Source organism: Podarcis cretensis (assembly GCF_951804945.1).
Source record: "Podarcis cretensis genome assembly, chromosome: 7".
Lineage (NCBI taxonomy): Eukaryota > Metazoa > Chordata > Lepidosauria > Squamata > Lacertidae > Podarcis > Podarcis cretensis.
The window spans coordinates 9,261,751-9,278,512 of record NC_137176.1 but is presented as its reverse complement, the minus strand read 5'-3'; the positions used below and the strand labels follow the sequence as shown (position 1 = coordinate 9,278,512).

The 16,762-nt window shown below is 43.8% G+C and overlaps 1 protein-coding gene across 1 annotated transcript in view; it reads right to left on the bottom strand.

Moving 5' to 3' along the window:
* DAP (death associated protein) overlaps positions 1-16,762 on the bottom strand; it is a 36,680-nt gene that overhangs the window by 12,489 nt on the left and 7,429 nt on the right. The gene's annotated exons all lie outside the window — the stretch shown is intronic.

Below are 16,762 nucleotides of genomic sequence, written 5' to 3'. Positions count from 1 at the left end.
CCGCCGCAGATCTAAGTTGTTGTTGTTCTTTTTTAAAAAAACCCCGTTTAAACCACATCAGTTAACAAACATGGATACATATGCTATAATGTTATTGTTTTAGTTAAATAAATTGTTTAAATTGTTATTAAAGAAATGATTATTTCTCTCCTTCCAATAAAGTACAGCAGAAAAGTTGTCCAAATATAAACAGTTAACTTATTAAAAACTCACAATAAATTCCAAATCAGTAATTTTTGATATAACTGTAAAAACTACTCTGAAAATTTATTATTCCAAAAATGAAACCTTCATCTGGTTGTAAATATTAAGATTATACCAGCAAGAATGAGTCTTTCTGTAAAAAAAAAAAAAAAAAAGACTGAAATCAAGTCTTACTGACTTGTGATTTAAATCAAATCCACCCTGGCTCCATCTACATTTTACACCCTTTAATTAGGCCAGTAGAGAGATGAAATTGTGAAGGACCAAAGAAGCGCTAGGCATTGTGCCATATGATGACCTTTCTCTATTTTTCACCCTTTAAACAGTTTCCCTCTAATCCCAAACCAGATTTAATCTATACAGTGCTTCTACACCAACCCCTTTTGCTTCTATACCCAAAATGACAAGCGTACATGTACATGACTATAACCAAAAGCAATACACACACACTAAAACCTGGGGCCCCTTCCCAGATGTTTTGGACTACATGAGTCCTTCTGGACTCACAGCTGTCCATGAAGGCGCAGGTCAATTCTGTGTCCAGGGCAGCTGTTTATCAGCTCCATCTGGTACGCAGGCTAAGACCCTGTCTGTCTGCGGACTGTCTCGCCAGAGTGGTGCATGCTCTAGTTATCTCCCGCTTGGACTACTGCAATGCACTTTATGTGGGGCTACCTTTGAAGGTGACCCGGAAACTACAACTAATCCAGAATGTGGCAGGTAGACTGGTGACTGGGAGCGGCCGCCGAGACCACATAACACCAGTCTTGAAAGACCTACATTGGCTTCCAGTACGTTTCCGAGCACAATTCCGAGCACAATTCCGAGTGTTGGTGTTGACCTTTAAAGCCCTAAACGGCCTCAGTCCAGTATACCTGAAGGAGCATCTCCATCTCCATCATTCTGCCCGGACACTGAGGTCCAGCGCTGAGGGCCTTCTGGCGGTTCCCTCGCTGCGAGAAGCCAAGTTACAGGGAAGCAGGCAGAGGGCCTTCTCAGTAGTAGCGCCCGCCCTGTGGAACGCCCTCCCACCAGATGTCAAAGAGAAAAGTAATTACCAAACTTTTAGAAGACATCTGAAGACAGCCCTGTTTAGGGAAGCTTTTAATGTTTAATAGGTTATTGTATTCTAGTGTTTTATTGGAAGCCGCCCAGAGAGGCTGGAGAAACACAGCCAGATGGGTGGGGTATAAATAAATTATTATTATTATTATTATTATTATTATTATTATTATGAGCCCCTGCCAGCACAACTATGACGGCTGCCATTGATTGTAGTCCAAAAGCAGCTGGAATTCCACTGCCTGGAGAAGCAACACTAGAACATGGGAAGAACCTTCTGGAGCTAAACAAAGGCTAACCTAGTCCAGCATCCTGTTTTGTACAGCATCCAACCGGATGCCTCCAGGAAGGCGACAAACAAGGAACCTGGTATCATTTAGAAGCACATCAGTGAGATTGTATCAGTGGTGGCCAAACCTGGCCCTCCAGCTGTTTGGGAACTACAATTCCCATCATTCCTGACCACTGGTCCTGTTACCTAGGGATGATGGGACTTGTAGTCCCAAAACACCTGGCAGGCCGAGTTTGGCCACCACTCGATTACATCCAAAACATTACAGAATTATCTAGTTAAAATAACGAAGCGCGTAAAATGGATTTCCGTTTTTAGACAGAAGTCTTTGGGGCGGGGGGAAAGAGTACGTTGGTCTTAATTTCATTCACAGGGTGGGGGTGGGGGGAAATCAGACACGCCATCTGCCACATTACGCAGATTACATGAAGATTAGTGTTGCTCAAAAACACACACTTTCAGCTGCTGTTTCCAAAGCAGCAGGCCGTTTGGCATTACATAAATGGCTGACAACAGCAATAATCTGCAGAGAGCCATCCAACCAGCTGAGTGGCATCTTAGCTTAACGTCTTACTGCCACCAAGTTATGTAAATGTGTCCATTATTTTAATTCTAGAATGTGTCTGTGCAAAACAAGCATGCAGTGCTCCTACTTTCTCAATGCACTCCAGTGGCATGAATGGAATATGGGGGTGGGAAGAAGGAGAATGACGGTTAATACCTTGCCTCCATGCTTTGGAACAATTTTTAAGGGCATGCCAGTAAAAAGTAAAGGACCCCTGGACGGTTAAGTCCAGTCAAAGGCCACTATGAGGTTGCGGCGCTCATCTCGCTTTCAGGCCGAGGGAGCCACCGTTGGTCCACAGACAGCTTTCCAGGTAATGGCCAGCATGACTCAAACGCTTCTGGCGCAACGGAACACCGTGACGGAAACCAGAGCTCACGGAAATGCCGTTTACCTTCCCACCGGAGCGGTGCCTATTTATCTACTTGCACTGGCGTGCTTTCGAACTGCTAGATTGGCAGGAGCTGGGACAGAGCAACGGGAGCTCACCCGTCACAGGGATTCGAACAGCTGACCTTCTGATCGGCAAGCCCAAGAGGCCCAGCGGTTTAGACCACAGCGCCATCCACGTCCAGTAAACACCTGTTTCATGGAATTACCATATTTTTCGCTCTATAAGACGCACCAGACCACAAGACGCACCTAGTTTTTGGAGGAGGAAAACAAGAAGAAAAAAATATTCTGAATCTCAGAAGCCAGAACAACAAGAGGGATCACTGCGCAGTGAAAGCAGCAAGAGGGATTGCTGTTCTGGCTTCTGGTATAGCTGCGCAGCCTGCATTCGCTCCATAAGACGCACACACATTTCCCCTTACTTTTTAGGAGGGAAAAGGTGAGTCTTATAGAACAAAAAATACAGTAATCAACCTGCCACCCTGAGATCTTCATATGAAGGGTGGTATACAAATTTAATACAGTAATATAAATAAAATAAAATATTGATCACTTCTGGTTACATACTAACTATTGTTGAGTCCTCTTATAATCAAACATCACTTCAATTGTGTGCAGTGTAAGAGTGCAGTAAATCTCAACTGTTGGTATAAAAGGATTGTTAAGTGACCGAAAACCTAGGTTAAGCTAAGAAGAGTTCTGAGGCTGGTTGATAACAGGGAAAGCCTAAATAATTCTCCCAGAGAGCATGAGAAAAGCAGTGTGAACTTATATATAGCCTATTAACACATTGTTGAAGTTTTTTGTTCAGGTTGTAGGCTGGACTCTAACTTCTTTAGAGTAGACTTAGAGGGTCAAAATACTATTTCTCCCATGTCTGGTTTTGAAAGGGAATCTACCCTCTCCCTAACTTAAACATTATCCTAACTATTGTGGATTTTCTCATAATCCATCATAATGTCTAACCTTATGTTGAACTCTACTAAGCTTTTTAGCCTCAAAGGAATCTTGTCAAAAACAACCTTCACTTGCTTGTATATTGTGTGCCCAAAATACACTATTTTATCAGTATGATTTCGGCTTAATAGGCATGTCTGTGAAGAGTGAACAAGTATACAGTGGTACCTCGGAAGTCGAACGGAATCCCTTCCGGAAGTCTGCTCAACTTCCAAAACATTCAGAAACCAAGGCGCGGCTTCCAACTGGCTGCACGAAGCTCCTGCAACCAATCAGAAGCCACATTGGACATTCGGGTTCCAAAGAACGTTCGCAAACTGGAACACTCACTTCTGGGTTTGCAGTGTCCGGGAGCCAAAACGTTTGACTTGCAAGGCGTTCACGAACCAAGGTATGACTGTACTATGGTACCTAATTCTCCCACTATTTATAGAAGCTGCTTCTCATGTTACGCTGGAGTTGCTAGGTTCCAACTCAGAAAACCCTCATCATCAGAAGCTACGATTGTGTCTACTAGCTCAGTATCGTCTACATTGACTTAGCAGTAGCTCTCTAGGATTTCAGACTGGGTTCACTTCCAACCCAACCTGGGAAATGCTAAACAACAACAACAACAACATATTTATACCCCGCCCAACATGACAAAACATCAAACATTAAAAACTTCCCTAAACAGGGCTGCCTTCAGATGACTTCTAAAAGTCAGATAGTTGTTTATTTCCTTGACACCTGAAGAGAGGGCGTTCCACAGGGCGGGTGCCACTACTGACAAGGCCTTCTGTCTGGTTCCCTGTAACCTCACTTCTCGCAGTGAGGGAACCGCCAGAAGGACCTCGGAGCTGGACCTCATTGTCCAGGCTAGACGATGGGGGTGGAGATGCTCCTTCAGTTATACAGTGGTACCTCGGGTTAAGAACTTAATTTGTTCTGGAGGTCCATTCTTAACCTGAAACTGTTCTTAACCTGAGGCACCACTGTAGCTAATGGGGCCTCCTGCTGCCGCCGACACGCAATTTCTGTTCTCATCCTGAAGCAAAGTTCTTAACCCGAGGTACTATTTCTGGGCTAGTGGAGTCTGTAACCGGAAACGTCTGTAACCTGAAGCGTCTGTAACCCGAGGCACCACTGTACTTGGCCAAGGCTGTTTAGGGCTTTAAAGGTCAGCACCAACACTTTCAATTGTGCTCAGAAATGTACCGGCAGCCAATGTAGGTCTTTCAGGACCAGTGTTATATGGTCTCGGTGGCCACTCCCAGTCACAAGTCTGGCTGCGGCATTCTGGATTAGCTGTAGTTTCCGGCTCACCTTCAAAGCTAGCCCCACGTAGAGTGCCTTGCAGTAGTCCAAGTGGGAGATAACCAGAGCATGCACCACTCTGGCGAGGCAGTCTGTGGGTAGGTAGAGTCTCAGCCAGTGTACCAGATGGAGCTGGTAGACAGCTGCCCTGGACACGGATTTGACCTGCGCCTCCATGAACAGTTGTGAGTCCAAAATGACTCCCTGGCTGTGCACCTGGTCCTTCAGGGGCACAGTTACCCCATTCGGGACCAAGGCAGTCCTCCACACCTGCCTGCCCCATCCACTCAAAAAGGAGGAAGCTCCCATCTTGACACTTTCAGCATTGGCAAGAATCTTTCTTACTGCTTCAGACTGCCTCAGTAATCTGGTGCAATGCAGGCAACACAACCTGTTCTTCTCCCCAACCCACCCCGTTTTAGAGGTGCTGTAGGAAAGCTCTACTCAAGGCTACACCTTGTGTTTTGGATTGGGGGAAATAAGCTTGGGTGTGTCCCAGTCAGGTTCCCACCCTCCTTCTGACTCCTCATGGATAAGAAACTAATGCCACACTACCTCATAAAATTCAGGGGCAGGAGTTGCCAGGGGCACCTGCAAATAAAAGGTTGCAGCCAAGAACAGCCAGAACTTGGTAACTGAATTTTTCACATCTAGGTCCACTGACTCAGGTGCTGGGTGTGCAGAACACGTACTTTGCCTGGTTCAATTCCTGACATCTCCAAGCAGGACTTGGGGGGGGGGGAGAGAAGACTCCTGCCTAAAACCTTGGAGAGGAGAGGCACCGCCAACCAGTGCAAATAATGAGGCAATGGACTGACTCGGTTTAAGTCGACTTACTTGCCGTGTAGGAGGCAGATTTTTCATTTATGTGCCAGTATCCGCCACCGCCGTCGCCCCAACAACATGCAAGAGAAAGCCCAGGAAGACGACCGACTGCAAATTGGCAGTGGCAGCCAGGCAATTGTCTACCTAGCCAGGACTTAATCCAGGTTGATGCCTGAAATCCTATTCTTATTAGCAGCAATTATATTTTTTCATTTCAAAGCCAATATCACTGTGCTACCCTGTCAGTTTTCATCTTATCCTGGACAGAGCCTCAGAGCTTTCCATGACTGTGAAAGAGGCAATTTTAATTATGTTGGTTTGGAAGATAACAATACCTTACAGAGCTGACCCCTACTTATCTGGGCTTGAACCAATTCTTTTGAACTTCTGCTTTGATCAAAGGAAGAAACCTCACCGCCCTTTTAAGGTTCATTGATGGAAGTCTCATATGACCAGAACTTTAGATGAAATTCTAACAGCGCTATAATTTTTTTTTTTTTAATCTAGCAGTGCAAGTCTTACCGACTTTTGCAGGGTGCCCTGGCAAACCATTTTAAGGAAGTGCCTGCTTTCAGTCTTCTATATTATCAAGCCTCTGGTTTGCAGACTGAAGGGAAAATCCGCTTCTCGAGTTATCTGGCAAAACCTTTGTCCCATGAACCACTGCGCTTTGATGTGCTGGTATGCTACTCACAAGGACAACATTTTAATTCTTACATGTAAGGGTCATTTAAACTTGTGAGACCCATTTGCATTCTGAAGTGGCATATAGAGCCTAATCACAGTTACCATTAAAGTGGGCATTGATGCTATCTGAACCGCATGGGATGGATGTTATCCACAGTAAGGTGCGATAGCAGAAATTGGCATTCCAAAACAGAGAGGACTTGTTGTTGTTTAGTCATTTAGTCGTGTCCGACTCTTCGTGACCCCATGGATCAGAACATGCCAGACACTCCTGTCTTCCACTGCCTCCCGCAGTTTGGTCAAACTCATGTTGGTAGCTTCGAGAACACTGTCCAACCATCTCGTCCTGTCGTCCCCTTCTCCTTGTGCCCTCCATCTTTCCCAACATCAGGGTCTTTTCCAGGGAGTCTTCTCTTCTCATGAGGTGGAGCCTCAGCTTCACGATCTGTCCTTCCAGTGAGGACTCAGGGCTGATTTCCTTCAGAATGGATAGGTTTGATCTTCTTGCAGTCCATGGGACTCTCAAGAGTCTCCTCCAGCACCATAATTCAAAAGCATCAATTCTTCGGCGATCAGCCTTCTTTATGGTCCAGCTCTCACTTCCATACATCACTACTGGGAAAACCATGGCGTTAACTATACGGACCTTTGTTGGCAAGGTGATGTCTCTGCTTTTTAAGATGCTGTCTAGGTTTGTCATGTAAAACGTACATAAAGGAAGAAGCGAAGGCAATTTTGTTTAATATGCTAGAATATAATAAATGATGATCAACCTTACTACAAAAATAATACAAAGCTGAAAACTCCAGTCTTGGAGAGCTCAGTTACTCAGTTGATTGGTGGCTTCTTGACAGACCTTCAGTCTAAAACCTTTTCACTCTATATAACATTCACAGACCATTCTGGAAGAATCTGAAACCAGTAGATTAAACTGGAACCACTGAGTAATGGCCATTTGCTAATACTTTAGCAAATCCATTCCCAAGCCACACTATGTGTTCTTCACCTGTATCTTTCCTACACATCACATAAAACCCTAACTCCTGCGGCGGGAGGCCCCATGATATTCTTGTAAAGAAGCTGGTAAAATGCGGACTTGACTATGCTACCACTCAGTGGATTTGTAACTGGCTGACTGACCGAACCCAAAGGGTGCTCATCAATGGTTTCTCTTCATCCTGGAGAAGAGTGACTAGTGGGGTGCCACAGGGTTCTGTCTTGGGCCTGGTCTTATTCAACATCTTTATCAATGACTTGGATGATGGACTCAAGGGTATCCTGATCAAATTTGCAGATGACACCAAACTGGGAGGGTTGGCTAACACCCCAGAGGACAGGATCACACTTCAAAACGACCTTGACAGATTAGAGAACTGGGCCAAAACAAACAAGATGAATTTTAACAGGGAGAAATGTAAAGTATTGCACTTGGGCAAAAAAAATGAGAGGCACAAATACAAGATGGGTGACACCTGGCTTGAGAGCAGTACATGTGAAAAGGATCTAGGAGCCTTGATTGACCACAAACTTGACATGAGCCAACAGTGTGACGCGGCAGCTAAAAAAGCCAATGCAATTCTGGGCTGCATCAATAGGAGTATAGCATCTAGATCAAGGGAAGTAATAGTGCTACTGTATTCTGCTCTGGGCAGACCTCGCCTGGAGTACTGTGTTCAGTTCTGGGCACCACAGTTCAAGAAGGACACTGACAAACTGGAACGTGTCCAGAGGAGGGCAACCAAAATGGTCAAAGGCCTGGAAACGATGCCTTATGAGGAACGGCTAAGGGAGCTGGGCATGTTTAGCCTGGAGAAGAGGAGGTTAAGGGGTGATATGATAGCCATGTTCAAATATATAAAAGGATGTCACATAGAGGAGGGAGAAAGGTTGTTTTCTGCTGCTCCAGAGAAGCGGACACGGAGCAATGGTTCCAAACTACAAGAAAAAAGATTCCACCTAAACATTAGGAAGAACTTCCTGACAATAAGAGCTGTTCGACAGTGGAATTTGCTGCCAAGGAGTGTGGTGGAGTCTCCTTCTTTGGAGGTCTTTAAGCAGAGGCTTGACAACCATATGTCAGGAGTGCTCTGATGGTGTTTCCTGCTTGGCAGGGGGTTGGACTCGATGGCCCTTGTGGTCTCTTCCAACTCTATGATTCTATGATTCTATTCTATGAGTCCTTCCCCTTCCCCCTTTTTCATGTTTCTCTCAAATATATCGTAAGTTCTTCCGAAAAGGACTATGTAATTTCTGAATAGCATACTGTTAGTATCCCCCAAAAGGTAGCATATTTTAAATGAAAACAATGTATGAAACTTTCATTTTAATCCGGTTCTGCTCTGCAAAAGAGCATTACAAAAATGGGAGCGCAATGTGCTAAAGGTCTTTTTCCAGAGCAAACCGCTGAATGCTGAACTTAGCAGCTATAGATCAGAGCCTTACCAAACAAATACAGTAGTACCTTGTGTTACAGACGCTTCAGGTTACAGACTCCGCTAACCCAGAAATAATACCTTGAGAACAGAAATCGCGCGGCAGCGGCGGAAGGCCCCATTAGCTAAAGTGGTACCTCAGATTAAGAACAGTTTCAGGTTAACAATGGACCTCCAGAATGAATTAAGTTCTTAACCTGAGGTACCACTGTATCTTGGTAACAAGATATGTGCAAGTCAAGCAATACTTACCCAATGTCAAACGAATATGCCCCCCCCCACCTTGTGTGGTCAAGTAAAGCTGCAGTGGACACCAGAAGGAGTTTTAATTTTGGAGCCTTTCAGACAGCTGGCGATATGGTAGATATAAGAAAGAGCATGCAAACCAGAACAGTGTTCTAACAAGACTGTGAAGTTCTGAACTTTCTTCTTTAATTGAATGGCCCCTGGTATCCCAAGTAGCAGAGCAATTTTACTGACCCAACAGCATACCAAAAGTGAGTGATGTTTTGTGTATGTGTGTGTTTTAAAAGGAGCATGAGTCAAGAGGGCATGAGATCCCGCATTTATGGGATTTGTCTCATTAAAGGAGGCTGCACAGGCAGCACAATCTGTTTTTTCTTACTGCGCAAGAAATATAAGAAAAAGATACTACCCTGGGTAAAAAACATATACTGGGTAGCTGAAAAGCTTGCAGTAAATTTGTGAGAGATCTGTATTCTTACAGAAACGTGCTTCTAAACAAACACTTGCTGAACTGTGACTTGAAGGACTAAGTGTTTCAAGATTGTTTGGGGGGGGTGTTGTTTTGTTGTTTTAACTATTTACTTGTGTTTTTACCTTGTATTTTATCCTGCGACTCACCCTGATGAAGGGCGGTATACAAATCTAAATAAAATAAAATAATTAAGGCAAATATTAAGGGCAGAAACATGTCCACCCTTTTCATTTATTAAAGCTGTTGCTATAAATTAGGATGCAGTCTTTATGCCCAGTTGTACACAGTTGAGTAAACTGGGCATAATCAGATGGAAACTGGATAAGCACATCTGAACGCAAATGGAATCTGCACATGTACTATTGTGCTGTTGTATAATTTCAACTGAGCCAATTGTGTGAAAATGCGTGCAACCACCTGCCTTATTTCAGATGGCATGGGGCCTTGGAAGTAAACAAGCCAGGATAAAACCGTGACTTCAGATCCTGCCTCCTTGGGAAGCCATCGCTTGAACCAAACACAGTTCCCAGAATTCAGATTCTACATGGAACTGTTACATTGAGAAGTTCACCAATTAAATGCCACTTTGGCCTGGTTTTCAGAAAAAAAGCAGATGAAATGGTAAACCTTTTTTGACTATGCCACTTCAGACTGCAGCTGGCGAATGCTGTAAATAAATGCTCATTCACAGGAAAAATTCTCTCCATGCAGAAAAGTGGATGTCGGGGCCTCCTCCTCAATATACAAAATAGGGGTTTATTATTATTATTATTTGTATGGGGGCTCGTTCAACCATGCGACTCTCCACCGGCAATCTGAAGTGATATACAATCAAGTAACAGGTTTATCAATGCATCTGTTATTTGTGAGAACTAGGCATTTGTATAAAACATAATCATGTTGACTGAGCACAATGTGGTAAAGACGCCATGATATTACAGTGAGGCAGAACAGACAAGCTTGCTTTAGCAACAGCAAAAACGAGCGCTTTTAAATGTATGATTGCGTGCAGATATGATTTCATATCAGGTTTTCAAAGCATAGCCTGCATACCTTATTATCAAGCTTCAACAATGTAAGATTAGGATATCAGGGCCTACTTTTAATGAAGAATGCCCTGAAAACCTGTTGAAGTGCAGGACATCAAATTAAAAAGCTTTGAGGGCGAAACCTGTTCTTTGCTCAAGGTGGCATTTAGAAAGAGTATCTTGGCTCATTTCAGTATCAGTTTAAACTATTCAAGAGGTAAAAGGACTTGAATTTGACCCAAAAGAAATATTTAGGTAAAGGTAAAGGGACCCCTGACCATTAGGTCCAGTTGTGGCCGACTCTGGGGTTGCGGCACTCATCTCGCTTTATTGCTGGGTGAGCTGGCGTACAGCTTCCGGGTCATGTGGCCAGCATGACGAATGAGAGCAGCGCACAGAAACACCATTTACCTTCCCGCCGGAGCAGTACCCATTTATCTACTTGTACTTTGACGTGCTTTCGAACTCCTAGGTTGGCAGGAGCAGGGACTGAGCAACGGGAGCTCACCCTGTTAAGGGCGATTAGAACCGTTGACCTTCTGATCGGCAAGTCCTAGGCTCTGTGGTTTAACCCACAGCGCCACCCGCGTCCCCAAGAAATATTTACTCCGGTTAAAAACCCTTTTTTGCCCCGTCCACTGGAAGCAAGATCAAAAGTCAGGGGCAAATATTTCCCTTTGTAAACATCTGCATATCCAATATGGTGGTGGAAGCCTGTAATTTAGGAGCTATGGGCAGAAGCATGGCACAGTGGTGTCCTTCCTTAAATACAGTAGCACTCACAAGGAATATGGACTGGGTGACAAATCTGAAAAATGAACTGGCCTTCAAAGCTCTCTGTCACTATTGGGGGTGGTTAAGCAAGGTAACTGCAGAGAGGTCATTTTGAAAGCTACCCACAAACAGATCAAGAGAACAACTGGAACAACTTGTTCTACATCCCCTTTAGTTGCTGGGAGCATTCTGTTCACCTTGAATATTTGTACTACTTATCAACCTGCCTTGGGGCAGAAGGACACAGAGAGAGAACAGGTGTGTTTGCAATAGTTAGAATTTAATTTCTGCCACACAACAGTAACCTTTTCAGATCTAGAACTTGCCTTGAACATCAAGGTCCAAGATGGACGCCACTTTTTTATTCTTTAAATACATCTGTTTTTGTACCCCTCACTTTCCCCTCTTCTTTTCAAACCAAATTAAAAACAAAACGATGTCACTAGTGAGAGCATTCGACTTGTGGGTCATGACCCAAGCACGCTGAAGATCAATGGTGTGAACTGCTGCACTAAAGGCATGCCAGATTCAGAGCATGCTTTTGTGTGTGTTTTTAATACAGTGGTACCTTGGGTTACATACGCTTCAGGTTACAGACTCCGCTAACCCAGAAATATTACCTCGGGTTAAGAACTTTGGTTCAGGATGAGAACAGAAATCGTGCTCTGGTGGCGCGGCAGCAGCAGGAGGCCCCATTAGCTAAAGTGGTGCTTCAGGTTAAGAACAGTTTCAGGTTAAGAACAGACGTCCAGAACGAATTAAGTTCTTAACCCGAGGTACCACTGTACAAACCTAAGTCACACTGTGGTACATGGGGTCAAAGGCCTTGAGTAAAAATCTAGAGTAAAAATACGGACAAAAGAAAGAAATACTGAAAGAGAACTAGATGGGATAGCAGCAGATGATGCCTTTAAACTTGGATCTACTGTAAAGCAAGAGATGGAGGACCTTTTTTAAAAGACACAGGGAGAAAGCTGGACAGCTTGTATTCCAAGATATAGAGATTCATAACTAACTTTTACAATGGTTACTAGCTTAAATTTTGTTATTAAAATAAAAAAGCAGACTGGAACAATGAAAAAATGCTAGGGAGGTTGCTTGCATTTTTTTAAAAAAATTATCTTACCCTCTTTCCGTACCGAATCAAATATTTAACTCTAGAACTTGAAGGTCTCTTGACTATTAAAACCATTTTCACTAATAGCCCTCATGACCTACCCCCCCTCTCTCTCACACACACGCAGAGTTCATGTTCCTCAGAGACCCAGTGTGGTACAGTGCTAGACTCAAGTTCAGGAGACCGGGATAAAAATCCCTGCTCAGCTCACTTGTTCATTTTTAGATGGTTTCTCTCTCTCAGCCTAACCTACTTCATAACGTTATTGTGAGTGGAAAGTAGGTTAGCAAACATATACAGTCCTGAGCTCTCTGGAGAAGGCAAACACACACACACACACACACACACACACACACACACAAACGCGAACCCCATTCAAGTATTAATATCACTGATAATAATTCATTTGTACTCTGCAGCTTAACAGTTCACTATGGTAGTGGGACGCGGGTGACACTGTGGTCTAAACCACAGAGCCTAGGACTTTGTCGATCAGAAGGTCAGCGGTTCGAATCCCCGCGACGAGGTGAACTCCCATTGTTCGGTACCAGCTCCTGCCCACCTAGCAGTTTGAAAGCATGTCAAAGGTGCAAGTAGATAAATAGGTACTGCTGTGGCGGGAAGGTAAACGCTGTTTCTGTGCACTGCTCTGGCTTGCCAGAAGCGGCTTAGAAATGCTGGCCACAGCTGTCTGCGGGCAAACGCCGGCTCCCTCGGCCTACAGAGCAAGATGAGAGCGCAACCCCAGAGTCGTCCACGACTGGACCTAACGGTCAGGTGTACCTTTACCTTTATGGTAGCAATAGGGTTCCTTTCTTCCTCCTCTGTTCTCCTTTTTACCAACATTCTTGCCCAACCCTAGCCCTTGCATGATGGAGAATGTAAAAGAAAAGTCTGTGCAGTTGGAAAGTTCATAGAAAACATTCCACCCAGAGGAATGGCCGTATTAGCCTGCTCCTGCAACAAGTGTTGTGTTCAGGAATTTGCCAGCACCTGCAATGCCTCCAATGTCCCCCAGCACATAGACTGCCCTTTAGAGGATAAGGTGATCAGCACACAGGTCCGTAAAAGGTTCCAAGCATGTACAGTAGAACATGCCTAGAAACTCTCCCCGTGATCGGAACCCTGATTAGACAAGGGCTGCCAAATGCAGCGAGTCTTCTAGGAGCATTCCAAAGTGTTTTCTAGGCGCCCTGAAGTCAACATGGTTAAGAACTCTCTAAAGAACTGTGTACTAATCTCATGGAGGTCTAAAGGACAACTGGCACACCCACTGTGGGTGGCGCTTCCATGCCAGCTCCTGCCCCATCCTCGTTTACAATGTCACAAACACTTGAACAGAGCCAAGGAGCTTTGCACCGTCGTAAACACTAACAAATTTATTCCCGAATAAGCTTTCATGGATCAGAGTCCACTTTCTCAGTTCCAAAACAGTAGCTGAGGCAATGGTTATGGAAGACTCATTTCAATCAACTGAAGCAGATATTTCACAGCCAAATAAACTATGGGATTTTCAAACACCGCAGCCTGAATTGATCTCAGAGTCGAGCGTCCCCCCTCCGCCAATCTTTTGTCATATTTATCTTTTTGTCTGTACAAACTAGCAAGCCTACTGGTTCCGTGCTTTCATTTTATACCTCATTTGCCTCAAAACGATCATAGTCCTTATCCTAGCCAATTATCTAAAGCCGGTTTTGACTTTGAAATAAAGAAGATAAACTATAGCAGCAATAAATGCACAAGCAAGAACCACAGTTTTGGATAATAGCACCACTGAGGAAGCTCCCTTTCTAGCTCAGATCAAATAAATGCAAACTATCTTGTTTGTGAAAGAAAGAAAGGAAGAAAGAAAGAAAGGAAAGAAAATGCCTGTTGAGGCCACCCATATTACTTTGCTAAACTAATTACTGGCTATATTTCTTGGGGCGCACAAGCAAAGGCTAATAAAGGCTTTAATAATTAAACAGAAATGCTGCCTGTTTGTCCTTCAAGTGTATCTGTTGCATTAACTTTCTAGATTTTGACAGACAAGTCGGCATGTAATTCTACGCCTGCCTCACGCAAGCAACTCCAGAGGCCCAATGCAACAGTTATGATCATTTCAGTCTAAATAGCTCAGAATATTCCAACCCCCATGTCACCACTTGTGACAACAAATGATCTTGCAAAATGATCTATTGTCCTCTCAGGAATTCCTAATCTAAGGTTTTAATTAAAGTTCTTCATCTTAATAAATATGACACGGCTAAGCAACAGCCAGCGTACATACGACTGCCAATCAAAACCAGGATCTGGCGCTGAATGAATAAACAAAGTGAGAAGAAGCAAGGCAACTGCACAAAACCAGCTCTTAAAATAATAGCATAAATGTTTCATTTTTTATCAGAAACACGGAGGCTGAAAACCTGTAATATTTATTTAGGGATTTTATATACTGGGCCAAGTTCAAAGTCAACAAACAAACTAAGATGAGACTCCATTATGAGTTTTTCAATCACGCTAACTTACATTCAGGATTCATTCGCTCACCATTTGTTAAGTTCAACACAATTCTTCTGCCATCCACAGTGCAGAGTGGATGCAGCAGAGGAGTGTGATTAACACTATCTTCAGTCTGCCTTGTCCCTACGATCAAATGTTCACCATAGTGGTAACTACGCGTCTGCCTGGAGTGTAGAACTTCAGACTACAAGTTGGGGCTCATATAACAGAACATGAGTTCCTATTAAAAAAGGATCCTGCACATAGACAGTGGAGAAGGGTAGGTTAGAATGTCTATGTCAGTCCATTTATGTGTTGAATCCCTGTCAGGGGAAATGGCTTGGTGTAAATAAATATACTACTAATAATAACTGAGTACAGTCGTATATTGGATCTTGAACACCTTGTGAGTTGAATGTTTTGGCTCCTGAATGCCGCAAACCCGGAAGTGAGCGCTCCGGTTTGCGAACGTTCTTTGGAACCCAAATGTCCGACGGGGCTTCCGATTGGCTGCAGGAGCTTCCTGCAGCCAATTGGGAGCCACGCTTTGGTTTCCAAACATTTGGGAAGTCGAACGGACTTCCAGAATGAATTCTGTTCAACTTCCGAGGTATGACTGTACAGAACGCATAGGCCCAAGCCACGAGAAGCCTACTGCTCAATGTCAAGGGAGAAAGCTCCTATGAATCAAGCCTAAATGTACAACCCCATACAAATCTTGCAAATAGACACAAACTGGGCCAAGAGGGGAAGGTTAGGTGCCCTTGTGGGGAGACACTTCCACTAAGTATATATACCCTAATCTTTGCCAACCTGGTGCCTTCCAGATGTTTTGGACTACAACTCAGTTCCAGCTAAGAAGTGAGAGAACAAGGCTAGACCACATCTTGATTCAGCACTCTCCATGAATTATTTTGAAGCCAATATATTAACCTTTGTTGCTCTGCCAACAATTCAGTTGTTATCTTTGGCTGGTTATCTTCTGGCTCCCCAGTTTAATTAGCTGGGATCTTACCTATTGGCTAAGAACCTAATACAAATGATTCTCTAAAGGTTATTCCCACAAGACTACCCTAGTAAGATTCCTTTTTTCAAACACTTACAATTCCTTAAAACATCATGGTTTCACCCGAAGTAAACGGTGGGTGTGTACAATGTTCAGAGAGAGGAGAAAATCCTTGTTGTGTGATTTATTTGTTTTTTGGCAACTGGAAAAAAGAATCTGTTTGAAATGTTAGTCATGAGTAAGGCTGCGATCCCAAACGTATTTACTAGGGTCTACTGTCCCAACAAATACAATGGGACTTACTTCTGAGTAGCCATTTGCAGTATTGCACTGCATGCAGAGTCTCACTGAGTTCAATAGAACTTAACAGCAGCTAACTTGATCTGGATTCAACCCTTCGTTCAATAGCCACCCCAGTCTCTGGCTGCAGCCATAAGAAGATTTCAAGAAATATACAACACTTGTGCCTTCGCATTGCATGCAAAAGATTCCAGGATTAATCCCAAGCTTCTGCCAGTAAGTGCAGATCAGGAATGAGGAACATACGGCTCTCCCTATATTGCTGGACTTTCAACTATTAGAAACATACAGTATAGACATTCCGCTTGCACCCCTCTCCTTGGCTTGATGTTGGGGGGAAAGAGCCATCAATCTTTGTTCAAAATTTATTACTAGCTTGTATCCCTTGCTCCTGATTGGGTTTCTGTATTTCAAAGGACCTGAAATGAAGAGAAAACGATACCATTCCTTTTTAACTGCAAAGTAGGGGGTTGCTCTGCAATTTCAGACACACCTGGACATTATTGGCTTCCTGGCTTCCTGCCAGTCTGGCTTTCTACTTGGATATGGACTGTGCTTTTGGCTTTGTTTAATGATCTTTGCCTAGAAGTCGATGTGAGAAATTGTACCCTACTGGCTTATTACA